The sequence below is a fragment of the Crinia signifera genome, chromosome 5 (genome assembly GCF_055691185.1).
Source record: "Crinia signifera chromosome 5, ASM5569118v1, whole genome shotgun sequence".
Taxonomy (NCBI): Eukaryota; Metazoa; Chordata; class Amphibia; order Anura; family Myobatrachidae; genus Crinia; species Crinia signifera.
The window spans coordinates 146,754,739-146,778,981 of NC_139221.1; the positions used below are offsets into that span (position 1 = coordinate 146,754,739).

The following is a 24,243-nucleotide window of genomic DNA, read 5'->3' on the forward strand; positions in this document are numbered from 1 at the left end:
AAACAAGGGTGTGTTTGTCTTAGGTACTTTCAAATAGCCTAGATAGAAGGAGATACAGAAAATGTATTCCAAAAATCAAATAATATTGCACAACAGTTCATGGGCCAAATGTAATAGGTTGTGGGAATCAGAAAGTGAAAGATTTTTGCACGTGTCAACCTTTTAGTAATGTTGAACTTGTGTGCATCAACTTTTTTGTGTCAACTTATTTAATGTCTTCCAGCCATCGGGATACCATGCAGCTGCATTAAACACTTCAGTCTCCAATAGTAACAGTGTTTTATGTGGAGCAGAAGGCTAATAATTACAGTGTAGATTGCTTTGTAAACTTCCAAGCGTAATTAGTATTTTAGATTAATTATGCAATTAAATCATGATTAATTGAAAATATGCACTAATGTAAAATATTAATTTGATGATTACATAAGTGCTAAAATCAATTAGTAGGAATCACTAAGCTAGTATAATAAATCTCAAAACTGAAAATAAAATGATTAATTAATGTGAACAACAGTAATTACGGCGAGCTGTTAACTGCTTATTAAGGGTGAATTTGATTATCTTATTTCATACATTATTTTGAATCCATTATATAATAATTATATAAAAAAAGATGAAGATGAAAAAAAGTTATTCATAAACATAAAACATTAACAGAGATTGACGCGTGGAAGATGTTCTTGAAAACCAATGAAACACTAAATACATTTAAAAATAAATTTCTCTAAATAAACAGCACAGACAATAACGCTTAGGAATGGAGGAAAACACAATACTAATAAGAGCCACACATGAGAGCCTTCAGTAACAATATAAATTAAGATTAGCAGTGGTAAATTATCTCAGCCATTTTCAGATAGTATTCAGATACAGATGGAACCACATTTATCTTTGCTCCCAGGACACCGGAGTGTCCCACCTCGGTGCGCCGATCGCCGTGAATGGGACATGTGTGCTCTTGTGCCCCATTCGCAGCAATGGGGCGCGCAAGCATCTAACACACACATGCCCAAACAAATTTCTTATATCTAAAAAGGAGCCATCTCTGGGCCTAATAAAGAACATTTGACACATGACCAATGGGTTTGGGAATGCACATGTGCAGGGCCACAGTGTGCATATGCTGCACTATTACTATGACCCCGATTGTAGTGTCCTGGATGTCGTAGCATTATTGACCTGCAGCAGTTATTTAAGGGCGGAGTCATGGAGCACTCATCAAAATGGAGGTGTGTCACCTTCATTTTGGGATGTTCTGTAGCTAGTGGCTGCATCCTCAGGTTTAGTTTTACTTGCCACTGCAGCATATTTATTCAAGCATCCTCAGTGACCTGTGAGTTATACAGATGTCTAATGCTGGTCACAATGTTGATCTGATGCTGTATCTTTGGACACAGCCAACATATCAGAGAAGCTGGCAGTGGGCTTGTTTTTATACAAGATGCCTCCTGTGGCTTTTGCATATTTTCACCCAGCAGCTGCATACATAAGATGCTGGGTGCTAAGTCCTCATCAGACCCATTGTACATGCATTTTGAATGCACAATTTTAAACATATTCCATGCTTTGTCTATGTAGGGTATAATGTTTGGGTCAGCAATCAATAGGGTGACAACATATGGTCAACATGCATGAGGTCAAAAGGTCAACAGTTGTTAAGGTAGAGAGGGACAAATAATTGACATGATAATGGTTGACACGCAAATTGTTGACATAAGTTTTGGGGCGAAATATTGTCTATTTCATGTTATGTGACCACCTGTAACCTGCTTGCTGCTTCCTTATTGTTTTATGCACACAGTGGCACTTAGGATGCCATCATGTCTTAAATCTCAAACAGTAGGGACTTATATAGCTTGCTGGAGAACACTAGATAATTGGCTGAAGTTAGTTGGTGCAGAGTGTCACAGGGCAGTACAGTAATGTGCACAGAGTGGATTTCCTTGCAGGCTGAGTGGGCCTAGGCTGTTAACAGTGAAAATGCACAGAGGAGGGAAGCATAGTTGGTCACTGTGAGACAAAGTACTATTAGCTTACAGGCAAAGCAGTAAGCAGAAAAAGCACATTGAGCTACTGTATAAGTTTTTACCTGCAGAGTGGTGCATGTATGACTGCCTTTTAACAAGATATTGCACCAATAAGCACAGTCAGAGTGGGAAGATGAAATTATTGAATAATCCCTGAAAACCAAATTGCTTCACATAGCCAACAGCATGCTGGCTACTAGCCTAATGCAGCTTTAGCATCCCCTGCAGCCATCTGGCATTGCTGGTTGCCTAATGACCAGTGGAACCATCAGGCATGACACCCATATGATGAAGTGTCCTGGTTGCATGGAACAACAAAAGAGTTTAAGATACCACACAGACCTGATCCCAAGGGATACATGTTTATTTGTAGTATTATAGTTTATTTGATGAATTAAAATAGACCAACATTTATGAGAAATATCAGAATTTTTTCAATAGCATAGCTCAGTTGGTGGTACTGGGATGAGTCATACATTTTTTATTGGTATTAAGACAATATATTTATTGATGAGTGGTACTTAACAAAACTTGCAAGAGTATAAAAAAAATACAAAATTACAAAGATTACAAAAGTTTACACAAAAGCAGGATTACAAAGAGAAAAGGGTGGTATTTGACAGATGAACAATATAGTAACATAGGGCCTTATTCTGGTCGATGCATAATTTTCAGAATTCTTTCGGATGGCGTTTTTTAGCTGTCTGCGCATGCGTAGGCAACGCAATGCGCATGTGCCACGCATGGTCTCCGTACTTGTTCTCACTAATACCGTACAGAAATGTGCACCGCATTCACTCTGGAAATATGGGCGTAATATGGGCGTCATTCGGAACTACACAAGGGCGTAGTTACAAAGTGGGCTAAACTGGGCATAAATATGGGCGTACACGAGGGAGTACACTAACTCTGGTAGGCGTGCATTCGGGCAGAACACCGACTGCAAACGAACCAACAGCCAGGAAATATGCGGACTTCATAAGCAAGTATTACTTTGCGGACACCACTCGGTCATGCGCTAGGCATTCGGATCGCCCAATTAGTACGGCCGCACCTGAACCACTGTCAGCAGAACACAATACAATCCACTCCTCTACTCATTACTCATTAATTACACTCTTTTCATTGCTTCAATTGGAACCATTGCAGCCTAAATGGACCATTACAAAACACACAAATATATGCTGAAAGCACGGCTGCATTTTTTAGACATATTTACACTGCAAGCAATGGACAGAACTTGGTATCACTAATACCCGCTCCCCGTCACAGCTTCCCGTCTGTTCTGACGCTGTAAGACCGTGCAGAATCTTTGTGTGGCCACCGCACACGCACGGTTTGGATGTTGAAAACACACCCTCTTCTTAGAGAGCGAGTCCGTCCGAATGCAGAGGACCTGTGGGCGTTTCTTCTTACAATGTCCGCACAGCGTGGCGTGCGGTCCGCTCCGAAAGAATTCGTAAAGATACATACCAACCAGAATAACCTCCATAGTAACATAGTAAAATAGTAATATAGGGGGTTATTTTGGTTCAATCTTTCTGACAAATTCTTAGATCAAAACTTCTTAGATGGACAAAACCATGGGCCTTATTCAGATCTGAGCTCAGTACAAATTTGTTTGGAAAATGGGCAAAACCATGTGCACTGCAGGTGGGGCAGATGTAACATGTATAGAGAGAGTTAAATTTGGGTGGGGTGTGTTGAAACTGAAATCTAAATTGCAGTCTAAAAATAATGCAGCCAGTATTTACCCTGCACAGAAACAAAATAACTCACACAAATCTAACTTTCTCTATACATGTTACATCTGCCCCACCTGCAGTGCACATGGTTTTGCCCATTTTCCAAACAAATTTGTACTGAGCTCAGATCTGAATAAGGCCCCATGTGCACTGCAGGTGGGGCAGATGTAACATGTGCAGATATACAGTATGTGCCTATGCACATCCTTGCTGGCGGGTCGCCAGAACGTACGCGCTGGCGACCCACCAGCAGCCTCGCCAGCGAGGAGACTGAGACGCGCGTGCGTCTCACGCGCACGCGCGTCTCAGTCTCCGTCGCTAGCGTGGCGGAAACCCTGTCCGTCTCCGCCTCAGGGAGACGGACGGGGTTAGGGGGGTTAGGGGGGATGCGGGCAGGCGGCGGGGACCCCGGGTTACCGCCGGCAAGCCGGCGGGGACCCGGGGAAACGTTTGGAAGCACCGTCGGAAGGGGGCGCGCGCGCCTCTCGTGCGCGCGCGTCCCCTTCTCACGATCGCCATGGCGCTGGCGGGGGATGGCTGCTGGTGACGCCAGCGCCATCCCCTGCAAAGATGGGAACAGACCCATCTGTAATTAGATTTGGGTGGGGTTTTACTTCAAAGTGAGATCTATATTGCAGTGTAAAAATAAAGCAGCCAGTATTTATCCTGCACAGAAACAAAATAACTCACCCAAATCTAATTCTCTCCTCACATTTTACATCTGCCCCCCTGCAGTGCACATGATTTTGTCCATCTAAGAAGGATGTGAACTAGAATAAGGCGTATAGTAAGATATTTGTGAGGGGGCATGGCCTGGCAGCCATAGCGTCTAGCAGCCTTTTTTATGTGCTGATGACTCTCCACGATTAAAGCACCTCTTGCAGTGGCATCTGCACTTGGGGGAGCTGCTTACCGGATCCCTGGTGACCCCTCCATCCTCCGGTACCTGCTGTCTGTGTCGCGGAGTCGGGGCGCCGTTCTCACGGCGTCTGCGGATTGCGGCCTAGCTGGGTAGCTGGAGCCGGGACCTGGAGCGAGGACGCGCGTCACGGACCATCGCCACACTGCCGCAGCGTGACCCGTCCGCTGAAGCTCCCCACACATCCCGCTCGGCGGCCACAATAAGCGGTGAGTCTCTCCCTCCCTCCGCTCCCTGCTATCTGCAGCTCCCGCTGTGTGCCGGGTCCCGGGGCCTGTCTGAGGCCGGGCCCCCCTCCTCCCGCACCCTGTCTATTGTGATCGGGTCCCCTGATAGGTGCACCGCTGGCATTACTGGGGCAGTTAACACATCTGATGGCCCCAGGGACCCCCTGAGCACAAAGATCTGGGGATAAGAACTCCCCTCTCCCCCTCTGTGGTGTCCTGTGTATACCAATACAGGCACAGTGAACCCGGAGCTGGGAGGTGAGGGCCCCCCCACCTCGGGGTTAAACTCTGTGGCTGCTGCTGTCCCCTTCTGCCAACCTCCACCCCCTCTCAAGGGCCTATACTGTTCTGGTGCCTGCATATACAATAAAGGCACTGCATCCAGGTGGGTCATGTGCTGCAACCCTGACCCAGAAGGGCAGTATCTCCTCTGCTGGACACTGACTCTTCCCCTTGGAGGAGCACTGTACATCCCCCTATATTGGGTGTAGTAGAGACCAAACCCATATTTTGTCGACACACAAGGCTTACCGGCACTCCCTATAGGGTAATGCGGGTACCCAACTTCATGGGCCACTTCATTGCTCCTTTGGATAGGGCTGCCCTAATGTAATCTGCACTCTACAACCCACCACCCAAAGCGTTAATGCTTACCTAAACCTCTCCACAATCTCTCAAGTTGCTCAGCTACATCAAACTGTCTCATCTCTAAATCCTGTGATATATCAACATGCCTGGTAAAAGAGCTAAGAACATCCTCCCCCCGAAGGTGACCTTTCCTGCCCAGAAAGCTGCCACTTCCTCTTTTAATTCAGTCGTAACAATCCCGACCTCTGCGACAGCCACCTCGCAAACCACCACCTCAGCGCCGGGTTTTGACCCTGACTCTGAGGCCCCCCTCACTGTGAAAATCCTGTATCAAGCTCTCAGTGCATTTAAATCAGAAATAACACAAGACCTCTCTGCCAAAATTTGCGAGGTGAAGGCGGACGTCAACGCCATCGGAGAACGTACTGACCACTTGGAAAAGAAACTAGAGGAACTGGTCTCCTCCCATAATGATCTTATAACGGCTCATGACCAACAACAAGCCGACCTTGAAGCATTCAAAGATAAGATAGCGGATATGGAAGATCGCTCCAGGAGGAATAATATTAAGATCCGGGGCATCCCAGACTCAGTGGCGAACAGTGAACTGGAAGGATACGCCATCTCCTTATTCCGCAAACTCCTACCTGACCTAGACCAGAGAGATATCCTCATCGATAGGATTCACCGACTCCCCAGACCACGTTCTGTCGCCTCATCGCTGCCGAAGGATACCCTCTTAAGGGTGCATTTTTTCACAACAAAAGAACGCATCTTAAAGCAAGCCAGAGAAGCAGCGGTCTCTGATGGCCTTGGCGGTCTACAGCTCTTTCCAAATTTTTCCGCTCTCACTCTAGCTAAAAGAAGAGCCTTGGCCCCCATTACCATGGCCTTACGCTCTCAGGAGATCCCTTATACAGATGGGTCAGGTCCCATCCTTGCTGGCGGGTCGCCAGCAGCCACGCTAGCGAATACACTGAGACGCGCGTGCGTCTCACGCGCACGCGCGTCTCAGTCTCCGTCGCTGGAGCGACGGAAACCCTGTCCGTCTCCGCCTCAGGGAGACAGACAGGGTTAGGGGGGGTTAGGGGGGGGGGTGCGGGCAGGAGGCGAGGACCCCGGGTTACCGCCGGCAAGCCGGCGGGGACCCGGGGGAATGGATGGAAGTGCCGTCGGAAGGGGACGCGCGCGCCTCTCGTGCGCACGCGTCCCCTTCTCACCATCGCCAAGATGGGACAAGACCCATCTGTAAATGGGGGTTTCCTGTGAAGCTTATTATCTCTTATGATAACACCTCATACACGGTCACCTCACTGGACGCAGGCGTCAAGCTACTATAAGGGCCTTGGCTGATATGTATCCTATAGGAACTCCCACTATGCATTATAATTAATGGTTCTATCACTGGATGTCTTTCTCCACTAAAAATTGGTTGAATTTTGGCAGATACTGTAATTCCAGATCTTAACAGCCCTAACTGTGAAGAACCCTCACATTTGCAGCATGTGCATAGACCGTGCATAGACCGTAAACAGAGCAACTCACAGTTCTCCCTATTGGCCCTTGATGTATTTATAGATATCAATCATGTCCCTTCTTAAGCAGCTTTTTCTAATGTAAACATTCCTAGCCTGGTTAGCCATTCCACATAGTCCAATACCTCTAACCCCTTAATTAATTTGGTTGCCCTTATCTGAACCAGCTCCAGTTTCATAATATATTTTTAATGGTGCGGTGCCCAGAACTGGACACTGAGTTCCAGGTGGGGCCTTACTAATGCTTTATACAGGGTTAATAGCACTATGGCATCCCTAGCCTCTATACCTATTTTTATGCAGGCAAGAATCCTGACTGCTTTTGCTGCTGCTACTTGACAGTGAGTACTGCAGCTAGTTTGGTGTAATTTGCAAAAAATGCCACATTGCATGCTAGACCTTCTCCAAGATCATTAATAAATATGTTAAAGAGAATTGGTCACAGCTCCAAAACCTGATGTACCTTAGTACTGTGGCTGGTTTGAAAATGAACCATTAACCACTTCTTTTTGTTCCCTGTTCACCAGCCAGTTTCTTACCTAGTTACAGATGGAGCCCCTCTCATGCTTGCCTGGCCAGAATGTCCCCGGTGGTGAAAGCCGGTGGAGAGGGACTCCATCAGACTGCGATGCATGTAGTCTCATGTGCACGCGTGTCCCAGTCTCTCGGCAGCTGGGCAGTGGAACCCTGCCCGTCTCCACTTCAGGGAGTTGGGCAGGTTAGGGGGGTCGGTGGAGCGGTGGGGACCAGCGATGACGGCGGGGAGGCGGCGGACGGTGGCAGAGAGCTCCGTTGCATCGAGGCAAGCAAGCATCTAGTACGTGTGCACCCCCTGGCAATGGCTGGCGGGGCTGGTGATTCCGTTTTTGTGTATTATATTATAATTATTATTATATTGTGTATTACATTCTGTCTGAGGAGGCAGTGTTCCGCCTACATGGTTTAGCAGGCAGCACCTTCATATTTTATTGCGATCCACATCAACTACTATATTTTAAGATATCAACATATAACAAGCCGAATGTAACATTCCTAAATACGGCAGAGCACTGTAGTAGGTCCATGGACTGAAAGGAGGAGGCTGTAGAAGAAGGTAAAGTTTTTATCCTGTCTTGTGCAGCAGAGAGGCACTGCAGATGCCTACAGATGTGACCAGGTACATCGTGGTTTACAACGCGCTTTTGAGGGCTCTGACTCACGAGTTGCAGATTGCGTTATGTCCTGCGTTATGTACCACGCCATGTAATACATAGTTTAACCACTGGGTGACTAATGCTCCACGTTAAGACTTTACGCTACGGATTTTGTCCTTACTTTACTGACAGAGTTTTTGTATTTTATTCGCAGCCGTAGTGACTTATGGTCATGTATGTAATTGGTACAGAAGCCATGCTAACCTTTGCTATTGCTGGATGACTACTTAAAACATTATTTGAGGACCTACAGTATCATACTTTACACTACGGATTTTGTCCTTACTTTACGGACAGAGTTATTTTATTTTATTCGCAGCTGCAGTTACGTACGGTAATTTATGTAATTGGTGCAGAAGCCATGCTAACCTTTGCTATTGCTGGATGACTACTTCAAACATTATTTGAAGACCTACAGTATCATACGGAGCATGTCATACAGTACGTACTGTACTTTATGGGGCATGTCTTGTATTGGACGTTGCTGTACAGTATATCACACACCAAGGGAGCAAAGATAATCACAGGCAACAGTGGCCTAGCGGGTAGAGGCACAGCTACACTATGTCAGTATCAGTAGTTCGATCCTCAGTTGGTTACAATATATTTTCATTTTTTAAAAAAAAAATTTTTATTAAACCAATACAGGTACAGTAGTTACAGTATTTGGTGCTTATCAAATTCTTTCAGACTTTTCCACAAACAAAAATTCACAATGGTAGGCCGCCATGTACACGATAGTTAATACCCATACATACTGCGCTACAGAGAACGTTTTTTTTTCGCAAAATAGATTTAGCTTTTCAGGTAAAAGTCCTTGCTTTGAGGACCGTGTTTCGGGATTAAATTCGCTTCTCCAGCTTTTCAAGGCTACACATGTCCCTGGTTCAGAGTGCTACTGTGTGAACATAGAAGCCATGCTAACCTTTGCTAAACAGCCACGACTTTTCACTACGGATTTTGTCCTTACTTTACGGACAGAGTGTTTGTATTTATTCGCAGAAGCAGCTACGTATGGTCATTTATGTAATTGGTACAGAAGCCATGCTAACCTTTGCTATTGCTGGATGACTACTTAAAACATTATTTGAGGACCTACAGTATCATACTTTACACTACGGATTTTGTCCTTACTTTACGGACAGAGTTATTTTATTTTATTCGCAGCTGCAGTTACGTACGGTAATTTATGTAATTGGTGCAGAAGCCATGCTAACCTTTGCTATTGCTGGATGACTACTTCAAACATTATTTGAAGACCTACAGTATCATACGGAGCATGTCATACAGTACGTACTGTACTTTATGGGGCATGTCTTGTATTGGACGTTGCTGTACAGTATATCACACACCAAGGGAGCAAAGATAATCACAGGCAACAGTGGCCTAGCGGGTAGAGGCACAGCTTCACTATGTCAGTATCAGTAGTTCGATCCTCAGTTGGTTACAATATATTTTCATTTTTTAAACATATTTTTTTTTTATTAAACCAATACAGGTACAGTAGTTACAGTATTTGGTGCTTATCAAATTCTTTCGGACTTTTCCACAAACAAAAATTCACAATGGCAGGCCGCCATGTACACGATAGTTAATACCCATACATACTGCGCTACAGAGAACGTTTTTTTTTCGCAAAATAGATTTAGCTTTTCAGGTAAAAGTCCTTGCTTTGAGGACCGTGTTTCGGGATTAAATTCGCTTTTCCAGCTTTTCAAGGCTACACATGTCCCTGGTTCAGAGTGCTACTGTGTGAACATAGAAGCCATGCTAACCTTTGCTAAACAGCCACGACTTTTCACTACGGATTTTGTCCTTACTTTACGGACAGAGTGTTTGTATTTATTTGCAGAAGCAGCTACGTATGGTCATTTATGTAATTGGTACAAAAGCCATGCTAACCTTTGCTATTGCTGGATGACTACTTAAAACATTATTTGAGGACCTACAGTATCATACTTTACACTACGGATTTTGTCCTTACTTTACGGACACAGTTTTTGTATTTTATTCGCAGCCGCAGTGACGTATGGTCATGTATGTAATTGGTGCAGAAGCCATGCTAACCTTTGCTATTGTTATAATCACAGGCAACAGTGGCCTAGTGGGTAGAGGCACAGCTTCACTATGTCAGTATCAGTAGTTCGATCCTCAGTTGGTTACAATATATTTTCATTTTTTAAACGTACTTTTTTTTTTTTAAACCAATACAGGTAGTTACAGTATTTGGTGCTTAACAAATTCTTTCTGACTTTTCCACAAACAAAAATTCACAATGGCAGGCCGCCATGTACATGATAGTTAATACCCATACATAACTGCGCTACAGAGAACGTTTTTTTTTCGCAACAATAGATTTCTCCAAACTCAGACACAGACCGACACCTCAGACAATAAGATGTTGATTGCAGTCATACAAAATACAGTATGTTAATTGCAGTCTGCCTTTTTGTTTCACTGCTCGGCTTTTCTTTTGTTTCACTGCTATTGTACATAATTCAAATGCACCTATCAGCTTTTAGCCGTGAAGGTTTTCCTTTGTCTCTGCCAGCATAAATTCAGCTACAGACGCTAAAATTGTCAAACTATCCAGTTTGTTTTTCTGCATCTAAACCGTGTAGAATTGCTACGGATCGTCTCTTCATCTCTTGCCTGTATACAAGCACGAGATTGTACCTGTACACCTGGACTATTCATTCTGCTGAATCCAAAGTCAAGTTGTTGCTGCGTTCCTGTTTCTACCAAGCTTTACCATCATACTGCCTTCCGCAAGAACAGTACAGTATCTTCTCGCTGGAGCAGTAAGTATAGTACAGTCATTTGTACATTTTGACTGATTGCTGCATTACAGTATACAGTAAGCAGCCAGGCTCCTACGAGGACAAAATGGTCCCTGCGCAGAAGCGCTCGGTTCCCACCTTGTCCCTGAATTAACCTGTTTCCCTTCTTTCCCTACTGTTCAAATGCACCCGGTGCAGAATACTGTATACAATCGCCTGCTGTGTATACTGTATTCAGATACTGCAGGCTGCCGCTATGGGTATTGTCCGTAAATACTAGAGTCTGTTTCGCAGACTAATTTCGCAGACTTACTGTATACAGTAGTGATATCGTGATTTTTTATGGCTTCCACGTTCAGTGCAGTGCAGTAGAGATAGCGCCATTTAGAATATTGTACAATGTGTTAAAATTGCCTGGTGTGTATGGGCCGCAGATCCCCGACTAGCGATGACAATACTCTATTAGGGTGGGCTACTGTAGGCTGCCACTATGGGTATTGTCGTATAATCTGTGCTAAATACTGGATTAGTCCGTAATACTGTTCGTGTAATACTGTAAATAACGTATTTTTTCGCAGGTGGGGTTTTGCGCATATTAATAGACTATTTCGCAGACTCAGTTATACAGTATACTGTACTGTATTTGTGTAAAAAATCCCCTAGCTGTGTACAAAATCCCCTAGCTGTGGGTGTTCGTATTGTAAGTACGAGGGGCGGCAGTACGCGTCCTCTGACCTTTTCATACCCACACTATCCACGTCGGCGTGAAGTTGATCTTATATAGCGTGGCGTGCGCAGCGAGCCCCGCGAGGGGACGCGCATTACTTCACAAGTATTAACCGTCCCCTCACGGGTCTTGCTGCGCTCGTCACGGTTCGGGTTCGGTGGCTCGCTGCGCTCTATATACTGTACTGTAAAATCAACTCCACGCCGACGTGCATAGTGGGGGTATAAAAAGGTCAGAGGACGCGTACCGCCGCCCCTCGCGGGCTGGCTGCGCTCGCCACGCTTCGGGTTAGCATTGATAATGGGGTCTCGTTAACAATGGTGGTGCATTTAAAATAGTCATTACCCATCAGGGTACTCATCTGGTTGCCTGTACAATTAAAAATCTGTCCTATCGCTTCATATCACATGCGATGCGATGCGATTTTTGGTTGTACAATGCCCTGCGATGGAAATCGGGGGCACCTTGATAATACACAATTACCCCATTTTTTTTAAATCATGCTACTTTTTGCCAATTTTCAGATTTACAGTAAATCTCCAAGTGTGTATAGTGTAGGCCACCAATGGGAGACACAACACTAGCAAAGTCTCCCGTCTGCTGATTTGACCATCCATCATCGCTGTGTGTGTGTGTACGCAACGCGGGCTTTCAACTTGCGGACCGCCTCTGCGCCTCCCCTTCTCCCGCCCCTGCTCCTTCCCCCTGCTCTGTGTTGTTACGAGCAGGGAGAAGCCACACATTACCGGCCGCTAGGGTTGCCACCTCATCCCTTTAATCCTGGAGACATACAGTACTGTACTGTATTAATTACAGTACACAGGTTTTTGTGGCTGATTAAAAAAAAATACAGTTGGAATGAAGTCTGATGGCTGTTTAAAAAAAAAAAAAGTTTAAATTGAGTCTTGAAGTGAGCCAGCCACAGAACCTGTGTAATTAATACTGTACAGTACAGTATGTCTCCAGGATTAAAGGGATTTTTTTCCCCTATACTGTACAGTACTGTATTTGGTACTTGTCTATTATCACGGCGCCCATCGCATCGCATCGCATACCACTAATTAAGGGAAGGCAACCCTACCGGCCGCACGTCCGGCCCCAACCTCATTCCTGCCTGCGCGGCTGCCAGCCAGTCGACTTGTTGCCGAAGTACCAAAAATTACATTACTGGTCAGTATTTATGGTACATTACTGTATCTTGTCTCCACAGTTCCTGAGATTAAACATGCCGCCAAAAATCACCAAAGAAATGAGCCAGATCATCGCCAAGATGAAGCAAGATAACAAGACAACACGAGAGATCCAGGCTTGGCTGAAAGAAAGTGGTACTGAAGTTCATTTACAGACTGTGCGCAATCATGCTTCTATGAGGATGCGCCCCAGATACAGAACTCCTTCTCACTGCACATTGTAAGTACAGTACTCTATATTAGCAGATTCTATAATTACTGTACATTACTACTGTATACTGTACTGTACCAGGTGGCTTCAAGCTGCTGCCCTCCAGCCGTTGTGAAACTACAAGTGCCATCATGCTGTGCCATCGATTTGCTATTAGAGAAAGATACAGTACAATTATGGCAAGGCATGCCTGGATGTGTAGTTTCACAACAGCTGGAGGTCCACAGTTTGGACATGCCTGCTGTATGCTGTACAATCATTTTTGTCTGTGTTATACTATAGGAAAGTCCAAAAGATTGTAGAAGAATTAACTTGTGGTGATGATGAGCGTACTGCTGGAAAAATAAAAAACATTCTTCATTCGGACTATGATATGGACGTTTCACTTTCCAGTGTGAAACGGATGCGAAGAAAAATGGGATGGAGATATGGTCGCACAAGGTAATGTAAAATACTGTACTGTACAGTACATTAACCTTAATTTTACAATATACTGCAAGTCATAAGCATTTAATGTCTCAATGGTCCAAATTTTTCTTTACTTACTGTACCTGTAGGCTGCATCCCATGATAAGAGATGTCAATAAAGAAAAGAGAGTTATACAAGCTCAACAGTGGATTGACAGTGCAGAAAAATTTAATGATGTACTTTTCACAGATGAAACTTCTGTTTCTATGGAGAGGTTCTCAAGAATGTCCTTCCGCAAACGTAACTTTATCTCATTGAAACCACGAGCAAAGTTTCCATTAAAAGTCCACGTATGGGGAGGTATATCTCGCAGGGGTGCTGGACCTATGTTAGTTTTTGAAGGTACTGTACTGTACATTTCTACTGTAGTTTTAAACAACTCAGAACCCTGAAATGTGTACATGTTAATGGCATCTTACTGTATCTCTGTAGGGATTATGGATAAGATCTTCTTCCAAGAACAAATAGTCGATCGTGCTTTGGTGCCATTTATCAGAAAATACTATCCATCTGGACACAGAGTATTCCAAGATAATGGGGCAGATGTATCATAGCAGCGCTTATCGCGCCGCTATGATACTTCCTGCTTCGCCTCAATAGCGAGGCGAAGCAGGAAGGGACATCGACAAGATGTATTAACATCTTGTCTGCCGAAGCGGGGGAGCGTTAACTCCCCCCTTCGGCGATGTCCCTTTCTGGAGATAGCGCATCAGTTAATGATGCGCTATCTCCTGTCCCCCGGCCGGCCGCACTGGGCATGCGTGGGATCTCGCTGTTCACGCGAGATCCCCAGCGCAGCCCAGACCTAACAGCAGGGACAGTGCTGTCCCTGCTGTTTAGATAGGGCTTCGCCAGCCTGATGCTGGCGAAGCCAAAGCAGGCTTCGTGCGGAACGGTCAGCGATGCTGACCGTTCATACATTCGGCCTGCTATCATTTTGATAGCAGCGCCGATATGGACATGTCCTTCATACATGGGGGAGAAGCGGTATCAGTGCACATAACGTGCGCTGATACCCCTTCTCCCCCATAACGACCCTTCATACATCTGCCCCAATGACCCAAAACATTCTGCTTCTGCAAAATACATGGAAGAGAGAGGAATAATTTGGCAATAATTACATAAAACATGTGCTATCTCGTTAATCTTTACATTTGCAATAACATATCTGCCTTTATCATTTGCATCGATTGGTAACACTTTATAATCGATAATGTTCCTTATAAGAATCTCCACTCCTCGAGATTTAGAGTTATAAGGTGCTGCAGCCAATACTGACCATCGGAGCATATTCAATTTTATTATCTCATGAGGGAGTAAGTGGAATTCTTGTAGAAAGGCTATATCCAAATGCATTTTGTTTAAAAAAGTCAGAATCTTACTGCGTTTAGCAGGGGTATTAAATCCATTAATATTTATTGTACCAATCTTAAGGTTCGCCATTGTTATATTCAGGGCCGTTTCTAGACAATTTAGCTCCCAGGGCAAAAAAATAAAAATGCGCCCCCCCCCTCCCCCAAATACATAACATGGCACAGAAGAAATTGCGCACGCCGAGGGCGTGCGTGCCGAAATAGGGTGTGTGGTTTCTTTTAAAAGGGGGTGTGGCTTTATATAAGGGCGTGGTCTAGCAGGAAAACAATTACCTTACATCTTACTTTTGCATCCTGCATGTCCCGACTTTGGTTAATGCAGGAATTGTCATTGTCCTCCTGCACTTAAGTTGGCGGGCTGAAGGCCACACAGTGACATAAAAATATAAAGGCGCACACAGTGACCTAGACGCCTCACAGATCAAGGCCAAACAATGACAGGCTACTTAAATCATTATACACTATTTATCCGTGATGCCAATTACACATTATGCCGCACACCGTCATGACAATTACACATTATGACGCACACCGTGATGACAATTACACATTATGTCGCACACCATGATGCCCATTAGACCCCACACTGTGATGCCCGTTACACCCCACACTGTGATGGTAATTACACAATACTCCCAACACCGTAATGCCTATTACACATTCTGCCCCACGCGCTGCTGCTGCACAACTGATGCCGTTTACTAATATGCCCCAACAGTGCCAGAAATGCCCCCACAGTGCCATACATATATGCCCCCACAGTGACATACATATATGCCCCCACAGTGCCACACATACAGTATATGCCCCCACAGTGACAGCTAAGCCCCCACAGTGCCACACAGCTATGCCCCAACAGTGCCACACATATATGCCCCCACAGTACCAAATATGACCCCACAGTGCCACAGATATGGCCCCACAGTGCCACATATATGCCCCCACAGTGCCAAATATGCCCCCCACAGTGCCACAGATATGCCCCCACAGTGCCACAGATATGCCCCCACAGTGCCACATATATGCCCCCACAGTTTCACACATATGCCCCCACAGTGCCACACATATGCCCCCACAGTGCCACACATATGCCCCCACAGTGTCAGATATATGCCCCCAAAGTGCCACACATATGCCCCAAAGTGCTAGAAGCAGCACAACTCACTGTCTGGGTCTGCCCCTCCAGTCCCCCGCTGCTGCCATCATTGCTGCTGTTGCTTTCCTGGGGAGGGGAGCGGAGCGCACCGCGCGCCTCTCCTTCACTGTGTGTACCTGAGCCATCAGCCATTCATACCTCGTGGGCTGGCTCCTGATTGGCTTCCGGCCCGCGAGCTCTGATTGGCTGATAGCCCAGTGACTCAGTGAGCGAGGGGACTTGACAGGCTACTTAAATCATTATACACTATTTATCCGTGATGCCAATTACACATTATGCCGCACACCGTCATGACAATTACACATTATGACGCACACCGTGATGACAATTACACATTATGTTGCACACCATGATGCCCATTAGACCCCACGCTCTGATGCCCGTTACACCCCACACTGAGATGGCTATTACACAATACTCCCCACACCGTAATGCCTATTACACATTCTGCCCCACACGCTGCTGCTACACAACTGATGCCGTTTACTAATATGCCCCCACAGTGCCAGATATGCCCCCACAGTGCCATACATATATGCCCCCACAGTGCCATACATATATGCCCCCACAGTGCCACACATACAGTATATGCCCCCACAGTGACAGCTATGCCCCCACAGTGCCACACAGCTATGCCCCCACAGTGCCACACATATATGCCCCCACAGTGCCAAATATGACCCCACAGTGCCACAGATATGCCCCACAGTGCCACACATATGCCCCCACAGTGCCAAATATGCCCCCCACAGTGCCACAGATATGCCCCCACAGTGCCACAGATATGCCCCCACAGTGCCACAGATACGCCCCTACAGTGCCACATATATGCCCCCACAGTGCCACACATATATGCCCCCACAGTGCCAAATATGACCCCACAGTGCCACAGATATGCCCCACAGTGCCACACATATGCCCCCACAGTGCCAAATATGCCCCCCACAGTGCCACAGATATGCCCCCACAGTGCCACAGATATGCCCCCACAGTGCCACAGATACGCCCCTACAGTGCCACATATATGCCCCCACAGTGCCACATATATGCCCCCACAGTTTCACACATATGCCCCCACAGTGCCACACATATGCCCCCACAGTGCCACACATATGCCCCCACAGTGTCAGACATATGCCCCCAAAGTGACACACATATGCCCCAAAGTGCTAGAAGCAGCACAACTCACTGTCTGGGTCTGCCCCTCCAGTCCCCCGCCACTGCTTTCCTGGGGAGGGGAGCGGAGCGCACCGCGCGCCTCTCCTTCACTGTGTGTACCTGAGCCATCAGCCATTCATACCTCGTGGGCTGGCTCCTGATTGGCTGCCGGCCCGCGAGCTGATAGCCCAGTGACTCAGTGAGCGAGGGGACCCTGGGAAATGAGTCAGCTGTGGTGCCGCAGACGGGGAGAGAGGGGGAGGAAGGGAGGCGGTGGCGCTGGGGGGAGCTGCCGGGCGCCCCGGCTGTTTAACAGAGGCGTACAAGATGTGTGGCGCCCCTGGCTGCTGCACGGCTTGTCTGCCTCTAGAAACGGCACTGGTTATATTCAACTGTATATATTCTTAAATGCCTATATACAGTATCTTGGGGACAAGATCAATGACACATAAGCAGTGGCATAATTAGATACATGTGGGCCCCATAGCAAAAGTTTGTAAGGGCCCCTATTTATCACCTAATGCTGAAAAATGTATACATCATAAGATACTTTGACAGGCAAAGTGGGCCCCTCTCAGCTCTGGGCCCCATAGCAGCTGCACCCCCTGCAGCTATGGTAGTTACACCCCTGCACATAAGGGAATAAAAAGGGGAAAACACCACTTAAACATATAGCAAATAACTAAAGCATCCCTATCATGGCACATGATAGCATGGATACTAAAAAACCTCCAACTTGATGAATTCCAGGCAGATATATATTTTAAAGCTGCCATGAGACCGTAAATGGGCCTTAGCCCCCCTAGCAGATCCCTTCCCCCCCCCTACCGCCTCCCCCCAGAAAAGGAGGCAAAGAAAAATGGGGACTTTTCCACAAATTGCAAATAACATGTTGTCTCCAGGTATCAACACTTATTATCTAAATAAAAAAAATATATATATTTTATTTTTATTATTTATTTCTTTTTTCCCACTTTTTACTTTTGTTGCAAAAAAACCCCAGATCAATCTATTTTAAGACCTATAGTTCTTTTATAATATTCATTATAATTATACCTAGATTATGAAGACCATTAGCTCTCATTTTTCTCTGCTTAATATGGAGATAGCCACCTATATTTTTAAACACTTATCCAACCATTTTGCTAGCGTCCACTATGTAGGACTTTCTAATGTCGCTCTAGGGTTTGTCCATTATACTTCAATATATCACTCAGTAGTCATTTTTCTCTGTACTTGGTCTCCTTGAGGGCCCAAATCTGAGACAATAACTTGCTCCCCCAGGTACTTCTCAGTCTCATTTACTGATGTAAAGTCTTTTATGATGTCTCCTTCAAACACCCTTAGCTTTGCAGGGTACAATAATGCAAATTTGTATTTAGAGTTAACCATTCTTGGACAGAGTGGAGCAAATTCTTTTCTCACTCGTGTCACCTCAGTCGAATAATCTTGAAAGATTAAAATCTCTCATTGTCCCACATAAGGTCCTGGTTTTTCCTAGAGGCCTCCCAGATGGCTTCTTTATGCACAAAGTTGAGACATCTGAATATGACCACTCGTGGTCTACTCCTCTGCGCCGTTCGTGGTGGACCCAAGCGGTGTGCCCGCTCCACAATCAAGCCCTGGCAGTGCTCAGTAATCTGTAACATTTCTGTGAGGGAAATTTGAAGGAAGTTATATAATTCAGGTCCCTTTACCGATTCATTTAGACCCACCACTCTTAAGTTATTCCTTCTCGATCTATTTTCGAGATTTTCAACTTTATTTTGCAATTCCTGGTATTTGGTTTATGGTGTGTGTATCATAATTTGTAATAGGCATAACGGATTGTGTTATATTCTGTAATGGGCGTTATGGTGTACCATAATGTGTAATGGCATGCCTCCTTTTCATGAGGCCACGCCCCCTTTTCACTGCAAGGGTCCCGTCTGCTACAGGTTGGCCTGTGTGCTCAAAATGCCAGGGCTAATTTATGGTCCCAGTCAAGTCCTGATTACATGTGTGGGGTGTGTTGTACTAGGACAGATGAATTAAGCCTTAAAACAAGGTAAAAAAGAGGAAGCTAAAGAGTGATAAATGTCAGCTTCTTCTAACTTTCATGTTATAGGCTGTGTTTGAAAAATGGTAGTTAGGAGCTGAATGGACATTTCTCACTCTTTATCACCCTCAAGTTAATCTCTTAATACATCTGACCCATTCATTATTAAGTGTTACTGTATATCTCCTCTTTACAATTTCATACTGAAAATGGCAATTGTTGCTAAATTATATCCCAACTCCCTAGTGTGAGAGTTGTCTTGCTACATAAAAATGGCATATGGCCATGTAGTGGAGAGGGGCTCGCTATGCACATATATACATTACATACATGTATGTAGTATATGTGCTGGATCGATCCCCGAAGATCTCAAGCACTGTGAGCATTGAGCACTGCAAGGCACACTGTTAAGCCTGCCCCAGTGCATGCATTGTATAAGAATATCTCCCAACGTGTTGCTTTGCTGATGTAGGACTCCCGCTCGGCAGAGCTGTGCATCCCCATGCAAAGGGAGCGTGACCTCATAAAAAGATGGCGTCCCACAGATGTCGGTGATTGTGAGTCCACACCTTCATTTTGCCACTGGGATCCATCACTGTGAGAGCTGCTGGCCATGCCCCCAGCCCCTCTCTCATAGTGAATAGACTCTGCTATAAAGCACTACTATACAGCATCTTTCCCCCAACCCTCTGGTAAGCAGAGCAGCCAGTTGCATGCGCAGGCCCGGCGACAGGGGGATCAAAGGGGACAGCTGTCCTGGGCCCCGCCAATCTGACGGGCACCAAAACAGCTCCTCACCCCACTCAGTTGTACACTGCAACTCAGCCCCCAACCGTCCACCCTCACATGGCTGGCCGATGGCTCAGCTGCCCGGCCAATGGCTCAGCTGCTTGCCAAATGGGGCAGTGCTAATGGGGACCCAGCCAGGGACAGAGATACATGGCTTTCCGGTGGCTGCTGCTGCTGTTTGTGCAAGATTGAGAGGAGAATCTGCTGCAGTTCCAGGCCCTTGCCCAGCCAGACTGCACTCTGTATATGTTCCAAAGGTAAGAGTGAGGGGAATGTGTGTATATATGTGTGATGCGTTAGGCTGGGTAAGGGGGTAAGGGTTAGGCCTCAGGGTACTAGTGTTAAGCACTGGAGAGGAGGGTCAGAATTGGGGGGGGGGGGGTGTCAGGATATAGGGTTAGGGAGTGCATCAGCATAATAGAGCACAGGCCACAGGAAGCTCATCAGCATTGTAGAGTGTTATGGTGCACGTCAGTGCGATAGAGTGATTGAGTGCATCAGCATGATATAGCACAGGGTGAGGGAGATACAGCTCAGGTCATGGGGTGAGAGAGCACATCAGTGTGGTAGAATGCAGGTCGCGGGGTGAGGGAGTTCATCATGCTGCAGGGTGAAAGAGGGCGTCAGTGTGATAGAGCTCAGGCTGCGGGGTAAGAGAGTGCCTTGGTGTGATAGAGCTCAGGCCGCGGGGTGAGGAAGCATGTCAGTGTAGTAGAATGCAGGTCGCAGGGTGAGGGAGTGCGTTAGTGTGATAGAGCACAGGCCGTGGGGTGAGGGAGTGTGTCAGTATGATAGAGCCCAGGTTGCGAGGTGAGGAAGTGCATAGGTGTGATAGAGCGCAATTCATTGGGTGGGGGAGTTCATCAATGTGATAGAACACAGGTCACGGGGTGAGGGAGTGCGTTGGTGTGATAGAACGCAGGACGCGGGGTGAGGATGCATGTCAGTGTGATGAAGCGCAGGCTGTGGGGTGAGGAATTGTATCATGTGATAGAGAGCAGGCTGTGGGGTGAGGAATTGTATCATACCCTCCAACGGTACCGATTTACCCGGTACAGGTACGGCCTGTACCGGCTAAATTCCCCTGTACCGATTGTACCATTTTTTTTAGCTGCAGTGCTTGACAGGCGCCGCCTTCCTTCACATATCTCTCGGAGGAGGCCGTGGGGACTCTGGGAGCTGTAGCTTCAGGCACTGCCGGCTGTTCCCCAGGAAGCTTGATGGGGAGCTGCCAAAAAAGACTACAACTCCCGAGGTGCACCAAGGGAGGACACGGCAGGCCCGACTCCTTTTGTTTGTGGATAGAGTAGACTGTTGAAGAAACGTCATGCTGGAGTGTTTACTGTGCAGGGCAGCAGGGACAATGAAGCACAGCGCAGCAGGAGAGGACCAGTGCTGGGCGGGGGACATGGGGCAGGGCAGGTACATTGATTATATTCCACTCACAGACAGACAGAGTATTTAAAGTATAGAAAAGGAGGTGTCGCCATGCCCCCTTTCCAGTAGCCATGCCCCTCCGAGTTCTGACCCTCAAATGTTGGAGGGTATGTTGTATCATGTGATAGAGTGCAGGCTGCAGGGTGAGGGATTGTATCATGTGATAGAGCACAGGCTGCAGGGTGAGAGATCACATCAGTGTGATAGGGAGCAAGCTGCAGAGCGAGGGAGCTCATCTGTGTGATATAGTGTGGTCCGTAGGGTGAGGGAGCGCGCCAGTGTGATAGGCCACAGGATGATGGTCAGTGTGATAGAGTGCAAGCCACAGGATGAGGAAGTGAGTCCAGTTTATGTTCCAGCATGGGAGGGGGTTGATGGCGTTTAATGGAGTAAGGGCCCAAGAGATAACGGTATATGGGGCCCCAAGATTTCTGTTGCCAGCCCTGTGCATGGGGGATTCCCAACTGCCCTCCCCCCACTGAGAGACACTGCCGGACCTGGGTGGGACGCGGGACAGTACCAAAAAAACAGGACTATCTTGCGGAAATTAGGACAGTGGGGAGGTATGGTATAAGATTTTTAAATAAATAATAGAGCTAACCTGTTCCCATTCTCACTTTTTATATATACAGTATTTGGAAGGCCTTCACATGTCACTTTGCATTTGCACAAATAATTTATAAATTAGCTTAATAAAATGAATTTCCATGTAGTAATTTAATATGGTGTACTGTAATGGTAAATTTAATTTACAGCCAGAAGAGGGCACCAGAGGCTGTTAAATATATTCAGTAACAAAGGTTTAAAGCAAGGAAACTACTTCAGTATGGAAATTATTAAAGTATGAAATGAGTGTTAGAGAAGAGGAGGAATTCTGCAAGGGCTACATAGTATAAATTACACTGAAAATACACAGGGAATTATAGTACATAATCTTTCTCCATAGTGGACATATATTACATCTGTGCTTACACTTACTGTAAGTAGATTAGTCTCATAATTGCTGCAAACTGTATGGCTACATGTCTAGGTACAGTATTACCAGGCAATTTAATGTAGCATGATGAATACAGTATAAGAATATATGAATATAAGAGCCAGTTGTGTCCATGTCTGCATTCTTTGTAGGTATAATCAATGGCATTGAGAGGGGAGTGGGGAGGGTACTTTTTACCCAGGCCTGGCTCTGCTGGAGGGGCCCACTCCTCCCTCCCCAGTTACAAGGAGCTGGAGAGTGGGGAGAGAGGGGACAGGCTTCCACCGCAGCACAGCCTCTTTCCCAAGCTCAGCACACGCTGCTCAGAGCCAACCACAGCAGTGTGAACCCCCCCCCCCCCTGGGCACCTGCACACCGCCTCTCCCTCCCGGCGCTGGTGGCCCCCCCAGCCAGGCATGCACAGTGCAGCCTGCAAAGTGCCAAGCCTAGGACACAGAGGTGCTCAGCGCTCTGCAGGCTGCACTGTGCAGTGTGCGCTCCGGACCTGATCGACGGTGAAGGAACCGGAGGGCGATGCCGCATGATGGTAAGTAATGGTAATGGGGTAGGGGAGGCGGGGTGCTGGCAGGCATGGATGGGCGGGGGGGGGGGGGAGTGTAGCGCTGTGCCGCTATGCTGCTGGAAGCCCGGACTGTAGGTTCCAGTGGCGGCCCTGGTGAGGGTTGCCGGATGAATAGTGAAGGGCAAAAGTGATAAATGATACTAGAACATGTATTGGAAATATTTAGTTAGGACAGCGCTGGTGCTCTATACTTCATTTATTGTTTGATAGAATTGTCAGAGTGTGGTAGTCTCTGAAGTGTAAGCCTAGCTGCAGTCGTTTGTGGCGCATTTGTTTTTGGTAAAACTTTTATTGTAGTTTGAAATATTAGACTCAGTCTAAGCATGTATAATATGATACACACAGGACTGCCATGGGACAAACAACATAGGCAGGGCCCCTTACCCCTACCCCTGATCTACCAGTAACACCCCCCCTCCCCTAAGAAACAGTCTAAAGCCCCATATACACTAGGAGCATGCATCACTAACAATATTGAGTGAGGGTGACATGTAATAGGATGAGATGTTTAGTAAAGTTCTGAAATCGCACAAAATTTAATTTTTTGAAATTGTAATTTTTAAAAAACACCCCACCCCCACCCCAATAAAGGGGTTCCCCCATCAGAGTTAACCCTGCCTGGGTTAAAGCCTGGGGATGTCCCCGGTGCCCCTAAGCGGTTAGCATCGGGCTGATTGTATTATAAAAATAGAAAAAACTATTCCACATTGTTGTGGAACTACAAGTCCTAGCAAGCATGCAATGGATGCAGGGACTTGGAGAACCACAAGCCCCAGCATGCAGGGCATTAAAGGGCCCACTGGGTCTTGTAATTCTAGACCAATGCAAATAGATAAAAAAAAAAACACATACACATAAGAAAAGCACAGTTTTATTACATACAACAATGACACACTCCATACTTACCTATAGAGGTCCACCGCTGGTCAGGCCCCTTTTAAAGTAGCATCCATGGGTACCTGTTGAAGGAAATTATACTGACACGCCCTCTGGTGGCGAACGGTCTGCTGCTCTCCCTGCATGTACCCCCAGTGACTGCACAAGTGGAGATTGTTTACAATCTCGGATCATCCCACATAAAGGGGGTTAGGCTTGCTCTAGGAGCAGAGATTTCCCAAAGCC

General features: G+C 46.4%; 1 long non-coding RNA gene across 1 annotated transcript; it reads left to right on the plus strand.

Moving 5' to 3' along the window:
• The first annotated feature begins 10,578 nt into the window (after positions 1–10,578).
• Positions 10,579–13,521, plus strand: LOC146079567 (uncharacterized). Its single transcript, XR_014474615.1, has 3 exons — positions 10,579–11,035; positions 12,952–13,151; positions 13,425–13,521. It is a non-coding gene; the product is annotated as an uncharacterized LOC146079567 (long non-coding RNA).
• Positions 13,522–24,243: the final 10,722 nt, after the last annotated feature.